At 43.7% G+C, this 13,574-nt stretch overlaps 1 protein-coding gene and 1 pseudogene across 2 annotated transcripts in view; one reads left to right on the forward strand and one right to left on the reverse strand.

Moving 5' to 3' along the window:
* Window positions 1-13,574, forward strand: part of POU6F2 (POU class 6 homeobox 2) — a 498,475-nt gene that overhangs the window by 256,120 nt on the left and 228,781 nt on the right. The window lies entirely within an intron of this gene.
* Window positions 11,900-13,315, reverse strand: LOC138845810 (mitochondrial import inner membrane translocase subunit Tim23-like; annotated as a pseudogene).

The following is a 13,574-nucleotide window of genomic DNA, read 5'->3' on the forward strand; positions in this document are numbered from 1 at the left end:
GCAGTATATTTGCTTGAACAAGCAGATATTGAACATAGAAAGCATCTTGCATTCTGTCAGTATACCAAAAACTATTACTAGCATTTATCATACACAAACAAGCAAGCATAAGTGTTCACGTCCCCTGCACCTGTACCCCAACCTGGCCAGTGCATACTGGAGCCACTCACTGAGCTGTATGCGAGCTGTTTCCTCTGCATATGTCACTGCTTAGGAACACTTACACCTCTCATGGGCATGGCCTGGCAGCACCCACCTTTGAAACCATTTCTGCAGAGCCAGAAAGATGGGGGAAAAAACCAAAAACGCAACAAAAAGGCCTTTATCCTTTTTCATTACTTTCCTCCGCTCTAGGAGAATTACTTCTCTGAGTTCCCCAAGAACAGATAATAGGTGCTGATTGTAATATCAATAATTTAGTCTAGGAGCCAAGGAAGTCTGTGCTACTAGAGCGAAATGGACACATTCTTAGCGATGTTATGTTGTGGGAGTGTGAAAAGCACAGCTTTGTCAGGACTGTGCACTAATCTCCAGAAAGAAAGTCCCAGGAATCCATCTGATTTGTCTCTGTCTCTCAGGAAACCCAGAATTTGCCTTTTATTTTTTTGAACTAAGTGCCTTATTGGAAAAAAAAAGTGATACTCTGCTCTAGCAAAGATTTCTATGTGCCCTTCCTCTCTCTGCCTCTCCTTCTCTTTCTGTGTAATTCTGACTTTCAAATAAATAAATAAACCTTCAAAAAAAAAAAAAAAAAGGTCGGCGCTGTGGTGTAGCGGGTAAAGCCGCCGCTTTCAATGCCAGCTTCTCATATGGGTGCCAGTTCCAGTCCCGGCTGCTCAACTTTTGATCCAGCTCTCTGCTACGGCTTGGGAAAGCAGCAGACGATGGCCCAAATCCTTGGGCCCCTGCACCCGCATGGGAGACCCAGAAGAAGCGCCTGGCTCCTGCCTTTAGATCAGCATGGCTCTGGCCACTGTAGCCAATTGTGGAGTGAACCAGCAGATGGAAGACCTCTTTCTCTCTATGCCTCTCTTTCTCTCGCTATGTAACTCTGATTTTCAAATAAATAAATAAATCTTAAAAAATATTTCTATGTGCACAAGAAAGAGGGGAGAGGTTACACAGGTCAGGCCTATCTTGGTGCAGAAAACTAACAGTCAAGACCCACAACATCAGCCTTCAACTTCTTGAAGTTGAGAGATGAAGGAGATTTGGAGAAAGCTTTTGGTCAAAAACGTAATGGAATTTGATAAATTTCCATTAATTTCTGTAAACTTTCCCTACTAGTATCCATTATAAGTTTAGAGATAAGGAAAGGTTTTGGCTCACCATATTTACAGATGGAGTAGGACTACAAAGTAGAAAGAAATCCAATTAAAAGTGCATATGAGGCCAGCGCCGTGGCTCACTAGGCTAATCCTCCACCTTGCGGCGCCGGCACACCGGGTTCTTGTCCCAGTCGGGGTGCCGGATTCTGTCCCAGTTGCCCCTCTTTCAGGCCAGCTCTCTGCTGTGGCCAGAGAGTGCAGTGGAGGATGGCCCAAGTACTTGGGCCCTGCACCCCATGGGAGACCAGGATAAGTACCTGGCTCCTGCCATCGGATCAGCGCAGTGCAGCGGAGGGTGAACCAATGGCAAAGGAAGACCTTTCTCTCTGTCTCTCTCTCTCTCTCTCTCGCTGTCCACTCTGCCTGTCAAAAAAAAAAAAAAAAAGTGCATATGAAAGGTAATTTGTGGATGTGACATTATAAGAAATCTCAACTAATGTCATTAAATTTAGATTGTGATGTGTCTCCTCCAGGCTTAGGCCTAGTTTACATTGTTTCCAAAAAGTAGAAAACAATTTTCTCCCTAACGTGTACCCATACTACAGAAAATCTCACATCGACACCTTCTGGTTACGCATGAGAAGCAATCTGTTTCTGTGGCAGGAGCTGAACTTGGGACCACTCACTGCCTGTGACCACGAAGAGTTTCCTTCTCTGAGATTGCATTTCCTTACCTATAAAGTGGGCAAAGAACATCTGTGGTGAGGGCTGTTATTGAAAAGATTAATGTGTGAGAAATACCTGGAACATAGTAGCCACAAACTTACCAGTAGTACTTTTCTCTAAAATTTTAATATGAAATCACAAGGAATCCATGTAAACTAGTAATTCATTCCTGTGTGCACATCGTGCGTGTGCACACACACACACATTTCATAAAAGCTGTAGAACATTCATATAGAAACAATCATAGCATAGTCTAAGGTTATCTACCCAAATTCCAAGTCGGGAGTTAAAATCGTGCTTCCCATCTATACTTCCCGTGAACAAAATCACCATTCCCACCACAGAGGATCAAAATTTGCCATCTCTTCCTCAGTTTTACTTTTCAGTTCCCCATGCCCAGAAATAATTCTTCCATGTAAAAGAATTAGATTCTATGTTTTAATGAACAAGAAAAGTAGAAGCCACAAATACACCAAATAGCCTTTAATATTTCCAAAAAAAATTTAAACTCTCTGAACTGCACAGCAGCTAATGAAAAAAAAGAAGCTCTGAGAATGTCCAAATTCTATGACCTTGTAGTATTTCATAGAAATAGTGTGGGCCTTAGAACATGAATTACCAAAGTTAAGAATTTGATGAGTGAGTTACCATCAAGCAAGGCTAAAGTCAGCTTTAGTTCTGTAAATCACAGAAATAAATATCTTCAAAGATTAAACCTGCTTGAGGAAAACTTGTTTCCATGCTTTAAGATGTTTAGTTGATGATAATATCAAAATGAATTCAAAAGTGAGCAGTTTAAGGAAATTTGACCCAAGTAGAGTTTTCATAAAGACTGATGAATTCTCCTCTAGTTCTGAATTCTGAAAAATGCAAATGATGTGTGATTGTCTATACCTCCATTTTCCCACCAAGTCGTCAGGTCTCTGTTTATGATTCACACTTGATGGGAAAATATAAGCCAAGCCATTAGCCCAAGAAGTTGTCTCAGTGTAATAGCTGCCACCTTTAAAGGAAAGTCTTTCCTTATGATTTGTTTTTAATTGATTGTTCACCTTCCTTTTAAATCTAATAGCAAGAAACTGCTGTACCTGACATACCCTTTCATTGAGTGGGCAGTCTCTTAGTCCTACATGCTTGATTAGAGTTGAGCACTAATGCAGATCTCTTTTCACCTAAGAGGATCTTGGTTTGTGGCAGAAAGTCACGTTATCATCTCCAGTAGAAACCATGGTTGTCTTCCATACGACACACCACTCTATACAAAATTCCAGCCAAGTTTTCAATAGAAGGAAACCATGGAGAAGGAAACAGCCCTTAGAAAGTTGAAATAGAACCAAATAATTTGACGAACCAGATCATGGCTCTGCTGCCTTTTGTTGCTGTCTTCACCACTCTTTCCAATTTTTTCCTACCAACATGTTTCAAGGCACAAAATTCAGATAGCATTTTGAGATAAGAAGTAGGTATATTAGGTTGTGTGTGTGCATGGGTGCAAACTGTTGGAGTCTATGCTTAGCATGGCGTTGGTCCTCTGTATATAAAGTCAAACTAAAAATGAACCATAATGAAGAAGGAGATGGGAGAGGGAGAGGGAGAGGGAGGTGGGATGGGAGTTGGGGGCGGGGGGTGGTGGGTATGGGGGAAAGAACCACTGTGTTCCTAAAGTTGTATCTATGAAAAAATGCATTCAATAAATAAAAACTTTTTTTAAAAAAAAGGTATATTGGAGAAGCAGAAATATTATTAATGATTTAGTTTATTTCATCCCCCCCGACTATTTCAGAGATCTGCATTTAAGTGAGTCTTAAGAAAACTGCTAAGAGAGAGAAAGAAAGAAACAATACTTTAATCTGATGAAAACAAGACCCAAGGCTGCTCTGTCCCCTATTGACACCCTTTAAAATTATCCCATGGGATTAATGTTGGTCACCTTCCAGAAATGGGATCAACGAAATCATGCTTGTGTTCCATCAGCAAATGTGATTGGAGCCCCTCCTGTGTTCCAGGCATGGTGATAGGAACTGAGACCAGACTATGAGACCAAAAAAAGCCTGATTTCTAAGGGGACATTCTACTTGGAGGGCAGTCATTTAGTCAAAAACACACAGAGTGATATGGTGTGGATATAGTTTGTCTTCCCCAAAAGTTTCTATGTCAGGGTCTTGGTCCCCAGCATGGGAGCCAGTGGAACCATTAAGAGGTGGGGCCTCCTAGGAGGTCCTTCGGTCAATTTGGGGGTGTTGCCCTCAGAAAAGATTAAGGTATTTTTCGTGGAACTCTGGTTAGTTCTTGTGACAGTTTTGTTACAAAACTACGCCTGGCCCTACCCAGCTGTCTGGCTTCCTGTATCTATATGTTATCCCTTCTTCCCCCATGCACCTTTGCCATTTGCCATGAGGCCCTTACAAGAACCTGTGCCATGTGGTATGGCCTTCTAGCCTCCATAGTTGCACATTAAATAAGCCTTGCTTCTTTATAAAGTTAGCCTGTCTCAGGTATTTCCTTATAGCAATGAAAAATGGACAAATACACACAGATGGCACATAATTGAAAATTGTAATAAGTACTACAAAGGGGGAAAATCCCATGTCAGGATAGAGAAAATAAATGGGACACAATGTAGATTGAGATGGTTTAGGTTGACCCTGTCCTGAAAGTCACATTGCAGGAACGTTAATGGAAGGTGGCATGATGGAGTGGTTCAGCCAGGCTGCCTGGTATTGCATGTCGACTCCAGCCCCACTCATTCGACCTTGGGAAAGTTACTTAACCTGTCTGAGCTTTGGTTCTCTCATGTAAAATTGGGATGACAAAATAGCCTATCTTTCAAGATTGATGAGATGACTGAGAATGAGCTAATTCCTATAAGTGATCTAAAATAAATATCAGGTATCATCAACATCTCCTTCACTGATGTGGTTATTACCAGTAGTAATAGAAGTAGTAAGCTGAGACCCCAAGAATCTCATGAATCAGGACCATATTTTTCACTCTGTATTTCCTTAGCCAATTGTGACATGGACATTTCTAGCCAAGAACAGAGATTGAAAGTCATCTCTGGTTAGCCTTGGGACACATTCCAACTCATCCCAAATCCACAATAACATTTTCAGCCTGTAATCACTTTAATTAAGGAACAAGCATGTCTATAGTGCTTTCTGTAGCCCAAGCTCTGTGATAAGTGCTGGCTTAAAACATGTTATCATTTAATTCATAACCACTGTTGGCTAGAGATGATTTCCACTCCACAGATGGAGAGACAGTGGCTCAAGTTTTGTGGGTGTCACACTGTTAATAAAGGACAAGGAAGGATTCAGATCGAAGACTCCAACCTCAAACCCAGTGCTATTTCCACTCTAAGATAGTCATAGAGGCATTTGCCTGTTCATTTTTGCACCAGTTATACATAAACACCTATTTAACGAGCAACCTTGCTTTTATAAGAGACTATGAAGGAATTCCAGAAACCACCCACTTCCGCAGGCTGGCATTTGTTTTTAACCAAAATCAAGTGGTCACAAACTTCAAGTTAATGATCACCTGTAACAAAAGGCTCCAGAGAAGCTAGTAGGTGAGATCGCTGTAAGAACCGGGAAGGTTCTGCTGTTTTCTGAACACCTCTACAATCTTCTTATTTTCCACTGCAAAAATTTCTGGGTAAGGATTAAAACTTTCTTGACCATCTGGGATGGATCCTTTTCCTAAGAAATTATAATGCTCATGTAAGTTTTTAGTATATATCCCATGTAGAAGCCTCAAAATACACTCAATATTTTTAAAGATTTATTTATTTTAAAGAATTACAGGAGGGGAGAGAGAGAGAGATCTTTCATCTGCTAGTTCATTTCCCAAATGGCCAGGGCTGGGCCAGGCTGAAGCCAGGAGATGGGGACTCCATCCAGGTGTCCCACACGGGAGGCAGGGACCCAGATACTTGGGCCATCTTCTGCTTTCCCAGACACATTAGCAGGGGGTCGCATTCAAAGTGGAGCACGTGGGACTTGAACTGGTGCCCATACGGGATGCCAGCATGGCAGGTGGAGGCTTAACCTGCTGCACTGCAATGCCAGCCCCCAGAATACACTCAATATTAAAGATTTAGTGGTTTTGATAGGGATCACACTAACTGTTTCCTTTTCTAGGAGAAATGAACAACACAGCAGCATTACCACTCTGGGATACATGGACATATTGGCCTAGTAAGCGATATTGTTGACGTTTCAAGTGCCAGAAAGAAGCTTAACAGGATATGAGGTTCATATAGTATTTCTGGCCCATGACTTCACTTTCAGACTAAGCCTCAACAACAACGAAGTCGCTAAAATAGTACAAGCATATTTCAAAGTGTTTTTGGAAAATGGATATATGGATAAAATTCTTTGGTGGATAATTGCTGTGGAATTCAGCCACAGTACATGCTATATCCTCATTTCAGTCCTCAGCAGAATAATCATTGAGTACTCCCAGCTGTTTGGGGTTGTTCTGTTGTTTACCTTTGGAACACAGAACAACCTTCAAATCATTAGTTTAAAGCCTGAACTCACTTGCCTTGGTTGTGTCAGTGTAGTTAAGTGTCACATGGGTGGTGGGGACAGATTAAGCACTGTTAGTTGGCGTACAGGAGGTCTCCCATCCCCACGGAGCTGGATGAATGGTTTCAGAGCCGAAAACAATAGAAATCTCCTTGGGGCTGAGGCTGTGGCGAAATAGGTTAATCCTCTGCCTGTGGCGCCAGCAACATCTATGAGCACCAGTTCTAGTCCTGGCTGCTCCTCTTCTGATCCAACTCTCTGCTATGGCCTAACAGATGATGGCCCAAATGCTTGGGCCCCTGCACCCTCATGGGAGACCCAGAAGAAGCTCCTGGCTCCTGGCTTCAAATTGGCACAGTTCTGGCCGTTGTGGCCATTTGGGGAGTGAACCAGCAGATAGAAGACCTTTCTCTTTGTCTTTCCCTCTCACTGTCTGTGACTCTACTTAAATAAATAAATAAAATCTTTAAAAAAAAATGGAAACCCCATCTTCTCCAGGGATGACGCAGAAGTACCCTTTTCCGTGTCTCTCACCAAGGAGCTATCTCATGCCACGTTTTAACCTCCAGTTCCCTCTTAGGATGACCTATTATCGCCCATGAATTTTCTTTTCTACCTAGTGTGTATTTGTTCTCCACACTGGCCTCCGTATTCCACCCAGCCACCTACCACTCTGACATCTGGGCCCCAAGAGAGCTCACAAAACCTCCACTGCAGCAGGGTTTGAAGAATAAGAAGAAATTTCATCTCTGTTGTTGCTGACTGTTTAATGTGCTGTCACAACATGTCTTTGAATTCCTTTCTCACTGAATTAATTTCAAGGATTGTTTTTTTTTTCCTTCATCATTAAATGCCAACTTGTAAGCCTCCCTAAACTTCCATTTAACAGATGCTGTTAACATTTTAAACCTAACTCCAGAGCCCGACCTTTCTCCCGTCTTCTGCAGCACCTCTGGAATGTGAGCTCTTCCCACACAACCACAAATGCTGTAACGCGTCTCTTGCAAAACGTATGGAACCGACTGTATGTCTGCTCTTTCGAAAGCCAGGTCTGGGGAAACTGAGAAGCTCCTTTTGAAGGATTACATTATGGCTTTGATTTTTATTTATAAAACATAAAGGACTAATATATATCAGTTAGGACATTTTGCTTCCAAAGTGCATTGTAGCAAAATAATTGGAAGGCAGTTGCGGTGTGAAATATATGACAGCTTTACAGGAGCTTTTTCTTTGTAATAGTGTAATTGCCTTAAACCCCACAATCATAATTGTTATCAAAAAATAATCCCAAGGAAAGGCTAATATAAGGTGAGCAGACTATTACAAGAGCTCTAATACACTCGATTCCTTGAACAGCAAATGCAGCTCTCAATCTCTGGGTGCTTTTAGTGTCAGTCAGAGAGTACTCAGTCATTTCTGTGCATCAAGCCTGCAGTATTGATTTTTCCACTGACTGAAACAGCCATATAAGCATAAATTTTGCATGAGCCTTTCACTTTGTAGACTCTCCTTTGGTCAGATGACACATGATGTGAACATGAAGACTGTATAATAACAATGCATGGTCAACCTGCAGGCATTAAAGCGTGGGCTCTCGCAGCTCTGAAGGACAAAAGCTGGATCGAGAGAATGCCGCCTCGCCTCGCCAGGGCCAGGGAAAACAAATAGCATCTCCATCTTGGCAGCTTGTGTGCCATTTTATTTTCTACTTCTCTTCTGTGTTTTCACACTCCGTTTGCAGAAAACCCCCACCATACACACACACACACACACACACACACGCATGCACACACATGTCTTATTTCTACCTACTCCAGGTAAAACTCAGCTTTATGGAAAAGAATCACCGTGATGGTAACTGCAGCCCACCCAAGCCTCTCTCTACACTGCCCTCGCTTCTGGTTTTCTCCATGTTGTTTTGCCGTGTCTGCTTGTTGATGTCATTTCTTTTGTGGCAGCCCTGGAGACTAAACTGTGTAACAACATTTGATAAGATCTGGGATCCTGCTGAGAAAGTTTTATCTAAAGATGTGGCTCATTGATACACAGGTACAAGAAAAACCAACCTGCCTTAATAGCCACACTCCATTTAACCTACTTTGGCCCTGTTTGAGATCTCTTTATTCATTAATAGTTCTTTATCACATCTCTTTATTATAGAAAATGTTCTGCTTGAAGTGCAATCATTCTGTTATGAGATTTTTCCAGTGGAAACGAAAGGGGGGGTCTAATCCTACCCTACGGGTCTGATCCCACCTTAATCCCAGGTGGCATAATTGCTCAGTCACAGCATCTCTGCTCAGTCACATTAACTTTGGCTATTTCATGTAATTAATTTATATCATGATATGAGGAATTTTCAAGATTAAGTTGAATTGGCCTAGGGGGAAAATTATCTACTTAAAAAAACGGTCCCTCTTGGCCACATGGAGTTGACCAGAAGGAGAATCTGATTACCATTTTCTTTTAAATATAAATCTTGGTGCCAAGCAGTGGCTTGCTTTAATGAATAATTGCAAATCCATTCACTTTTTCCATTTGTGTAACCATTCGGAATAACAATAATAACATTCACCTTGAAACTTGCTAACCTGGAAGAAGAGAGGTGTTAAAACCCAGAATAAAGCACTTCCAACTTTTGCGGCATCTAATGAAAGAGCTGAACTTCACACATAGACATTAGTTTGTGTACATCTAAGCGTGATGTCTGTTTAAAGAGAGGAGGCCCTGCTTTCACCTGGAATCTCTCTGTGGCTCAGAAAGGAGAAAGGGACTCTCTCATTTTTTTAAAGATTTATTTTATTTATTTGAAAGATAGAGTTGCAGAGAGAGGTAGAGACAAAAAGAGAGGTCTTCCAACTGCTGGTTCATGCCACAGATGGCCGCAACGCCTGGGGCTGAGCTGATCCGAAGCCAGGAGCCACGAACTTCTTCTGGGTCTCCCATGTGGGTGCAGGGACCCAAGCACTTGGGCCATCTTCTGCTGCTTTCCCAGGCCGCAGCAGAGAGCTGGATCGGAAGAGGAGAAGCCGGGACTAGAACTGGCGCCCATATGGGATGGCGGTGCTTCAGGCCAGGGCTTTAACCTGCTGCGCCACAGCACTGGCCCCGACTCTATCACTTTTAATTTCTTTAGTGTCTCCCCTGTCTGGAGGAGGCTATCTGCTTTCTGTGACCAGCTTCTTTAGTGCTGCTCATTGTTTGAAAAGAGTTTCGGAAATTATTCTTTTTATTTCCAGTTGATGGCATCAAAGGAGATATTTCTACTTAAAACCAAAGTTATTATAGCGAGCAGTGCTCTCTGAAATGAGTTTTGGCCAAGGAGAATGAGCAAAACGGCACTTGTGTGGTTAGCTCAGAGGAGAGCCAAGGCTCCAGGCTGGAGCGGGAAGGAGGACGGCCGCATTTGTTTGTTCTTTGTAGGAAGCTAAAAAGCTGCAGAGAAAACGCAATGAACTTTCTTGTGGATGCTTTATTTGCTGGCCTATTACCATCAAAAGAAGCTTAAATACCAGTTGGGCAGAATGGGGCTGTAGGAGTGTTTAGTGTTAAGTAAGAAGATATAAAAGCAGGAAGTGAACTCCCTAGCCCAGCCAAGTTTATGCTTTTTTTTTTTTAAAGATTTATTTATTTATTTGAAAGGCAGAGTCACACAGAGAGAGAAGGAGAGGCAGAGAGAGAGCGAGAGAGAGAGAGCGAGAGAGAGTGAGAGCGAGAGAGAGAGAGAAGGAGACGCAGAGAGTGGGGCGTCTCCCATCCACTGGTTCACTCCCCAATTGGCTGCAACAGTTGAAGATGTGCCAATCTGAAGCCAGGAGCCAGAAGCTTCTTCCAGGTCTCCCACAAGGGTGCAGGGACCCAAGGACTTGGGCCTTCTTCTACTGCTTTCCCAGGCCATAGCAGAGAGCTGGATCGGAAGTGAGCAGTTGGGACTCAAACCGGTACCCATATGGGATGCCGGCACTGCAGGCAGTGGCTTTACCTGCTATGCCTCAGCACCGGCCTCGAGTTTATGTTTTTAAGGTTCATCTGCTCATGCAGTAAATGCAGTCTCTACTTTGGGTTTCTGGGGACTGTTGCCCAGAGACAAGGGTCCTCTCATACACTAAGAAACCAGACTCTTCTGGCCAGGCAACCAGCACGGGGTGAGGGGTGTTGGGGAAAGATTGCCTCTTCGTTTTTGCTTCTATTTTTAATTCTTTCCCTCCATTCGTCACTGCCCCCTCCCCTACTGCCACTCGGAAGTTTAATTATAACCAGGGGACAAAAATAAGGAGACACAAAGACATAAAAATGCTGGTAGCAGATTCTGCAGCATTCACCTCAGTGCCTGGTGCCTCTAATCCATCTTTGTGTCTAAAAATTGCTCCTGTCCCCTCAATGGCTTATCTGCAATGTGACGGCCAGCTCTACATCCTTCTGAGTGTGTTCTTGTCATTTCTCTCATTCTCCTCAAGTCTCCATGGAAAGATCAGCTCATAATGGGGAAGGACAGTAAAGGAGTTGACAGCCGATGTGTCCCTCAAGCTCCTGAATGGTTTCTTTTGGCTGGGACAAATACTTCTTCCTCATTCTGAATGTGGGTACAGTTCTAACTGAGCCAAAGAGGACCCTGAGGAGATTGGGATAATCCTATAGATCCATAGTGAAGTTTAGATCCCTAAGCTTTATAGCCTTCCCAGTCATCATCACATCTCTCTCTCTCACACACACACATACACACACCAGGAATTCTGAGCAGCCCTGGAACTTTGCTAGCTCATGCGTGCATTTAGGAATTGACATCATTGTTAGGTGCAGCCAAGGCAGCCTCCCAGAGCTGCTTCTGATCCCAGACATGATGTGTTTGTGTGCGTGTGTGTGTGTGTGTGCACACGTGCATATGCTATGGTCTAAACAGGATTTGGCTCCAAACCTCATACAGATGTTTTATCTTCAAAATTAATGGCTCTAGGAAGGTAGAGACTTGATCCAATGATGGTGGTTAGGAGGTGCCCATGGGGAAGTCACTGGGGGTATGTCCTTGAAGGTAGTTCTCCTAAGAGGTCTGGTTATAAAATTCTAATTAGGCCATGCCCCTCTCTGCTTGCTGGCTCACCGTCTGGTTTCCCCTCTGCGTAGGCTCCACCGTCACCATCTGCCAACCTCACCAGACAGCTGAACCAGTGGGGCCTGCCCCACTGTGAACCTTCAAACCCATGAGCCAAAATGAAGCACCTTTCTTCCTGAGTAGCTTATGTCAGATATTTTGTTGTAGGAAAAAAAGTTAACTGATTGTGTGTGTGTGTGTGTGTGTGTGTGTGTGTAAGAGAGAGAAGGAGGGAATGAGGAAGGAGGAGGCAGAGGTGGAGAAGAGGGAAGACTTGTTTATGTACAAGGCAGAGAACTAGGAATTTACAAGTGTTCTGTGTTTTGATCTTTTTGTTATGTTTCCACACTTGTTATTTGGAATACAGGGCATCATTAGAGTTTCAGATCATTAAGTGAACAAACTTGGTGATAGAGTGCTATAGCAAGCAGGACCTGAACTGTGGGAATAAGTGGCTTTCCACTTGAGGGAGTAGAAGAGAGAATCGTTGTAAGATCTTCTCCAAAGGAGAAGAGAACCACATTACTTAGAGCCCCACCAAAAGGTTTTGGCTTCAACTCGCTAAGGGCAAGAAGGAGCATCAGTCGTGATCAACCATCCACGATCGTAATCGCACTAAATCAGAATCTCCAGTTTTTCAAAAATAATTGTAGGTATAAGACAGAACAACTCTAGACTGACCCACAAACTGATCTGGATGACTGGGGAGGTGTCTTCCTTTCATGAGATGGCAACATCTTCAGAGCGACTGCTGGAGCAAGGAGCCTTTTCTGTGCTCCCAGTTACTACACAGTGCACAGAGCCTGGGAAGAGTTAGTCCGGCCAGACCACCTTGTGCTGCCCCTCGAAGACCACCTGTGCATTTACACAAATGCCTGTCATGCTTCTGGCTGTTACTGTGTTCAATCATCTTCTGCCCTTCATGTTTTCTCAGTGATGACACCAAATGCACTATGGAGCATCCTAGAGTATGAGCCCAAAGGGCCCCTTGCCTAGTCACCATATTCAAAATCTGTGTTTCTTGGTCTGGACCAGGCCATGTTCTGGGTTTCCTTCGATCGTAGCTGAAGATTGTTCACTCCCCCAAACGTGGACCTTGCCATGCAACACCCCCAATGGTAAAGGCCAGTTCGAACCTGCCCTGGGTTTTATTAGTTCCAGTTGGTAAAATAAACTCATCCATATCCTGCCGGAGATACTATGGATCCACATTTAAATAAGGAGAGGGCTCATAGCAGTTAGTAGGATGCGGGCCAAGTCCACGTGCGAGTAACGTCCAGCAGCTCTGAAAAAGCCGGCCGAGAGCCTTGTGGTTTTGTTGCTGCTTCCTCTGCCAACTTCCATGTTTTCACAGCAACCTCCTCGTCTGCTTCCCATGGCTCCCGTGGACTGGAGGCTCCTGGGTCACAGCGGGGAGACCACGATCCCACTCTGTTTTGCTCTTTAGAGTTGTCTTTCTGACATTCTCTTTACTTTCTAGATGAAAATCTGAGGTTTGGGGGAGCCTTGTCCCTGCAGGCTGAGCTGGGTGGTAAAACTGACCCTGGCTCGAGTGTAAATACTGAAAAAAATCCACATGGCTGCCAGCTTTGAAATAGAGGGGTCTTTGCCAGCTTGCAATGAAAAGCATTAACCCAAACCATGTTCCATGGTCCGCACAGCTTTGTTACCCCATGGAAACGATCCCTGTATCATTACAAATGAGCTCCCCGTTTGCAGAGGCTGTACACTTGTTTTGGAGCTGCATGCAGCCTCTGTCTTTATTCCTGCGCGTGCAGAGTCTTTGTGCTTGATCTTCCTTCACAGGGGCTGCTGTTCCCTCAGATGGCCACAGGGATGCTCACCCCTCCAGGGCTCTGCTGAGGGTGCTCTTCAGGCAGAGCATCTTGAGCCACTGTGTAGAAAGTCGCACCCCTAGATTCTCAAGACTCCCCCAGCACACCTTTTCCTTTTCCCTGC

Source organism: Oryctolagus cuniculus, chromosome 16, assembly GCF_964237555.1.
Source record: "Oryctolagus cuniculus chromosome 16, mOryCun1.1, whole genome shotgun sequence".
NCBI classification, from domain to species: Eukaryota; Metazoa; Chordata; class Mammalia; order Lagomorpha; family Leporidae; genus Oryctolagus; species Oryctolagus cuniculus.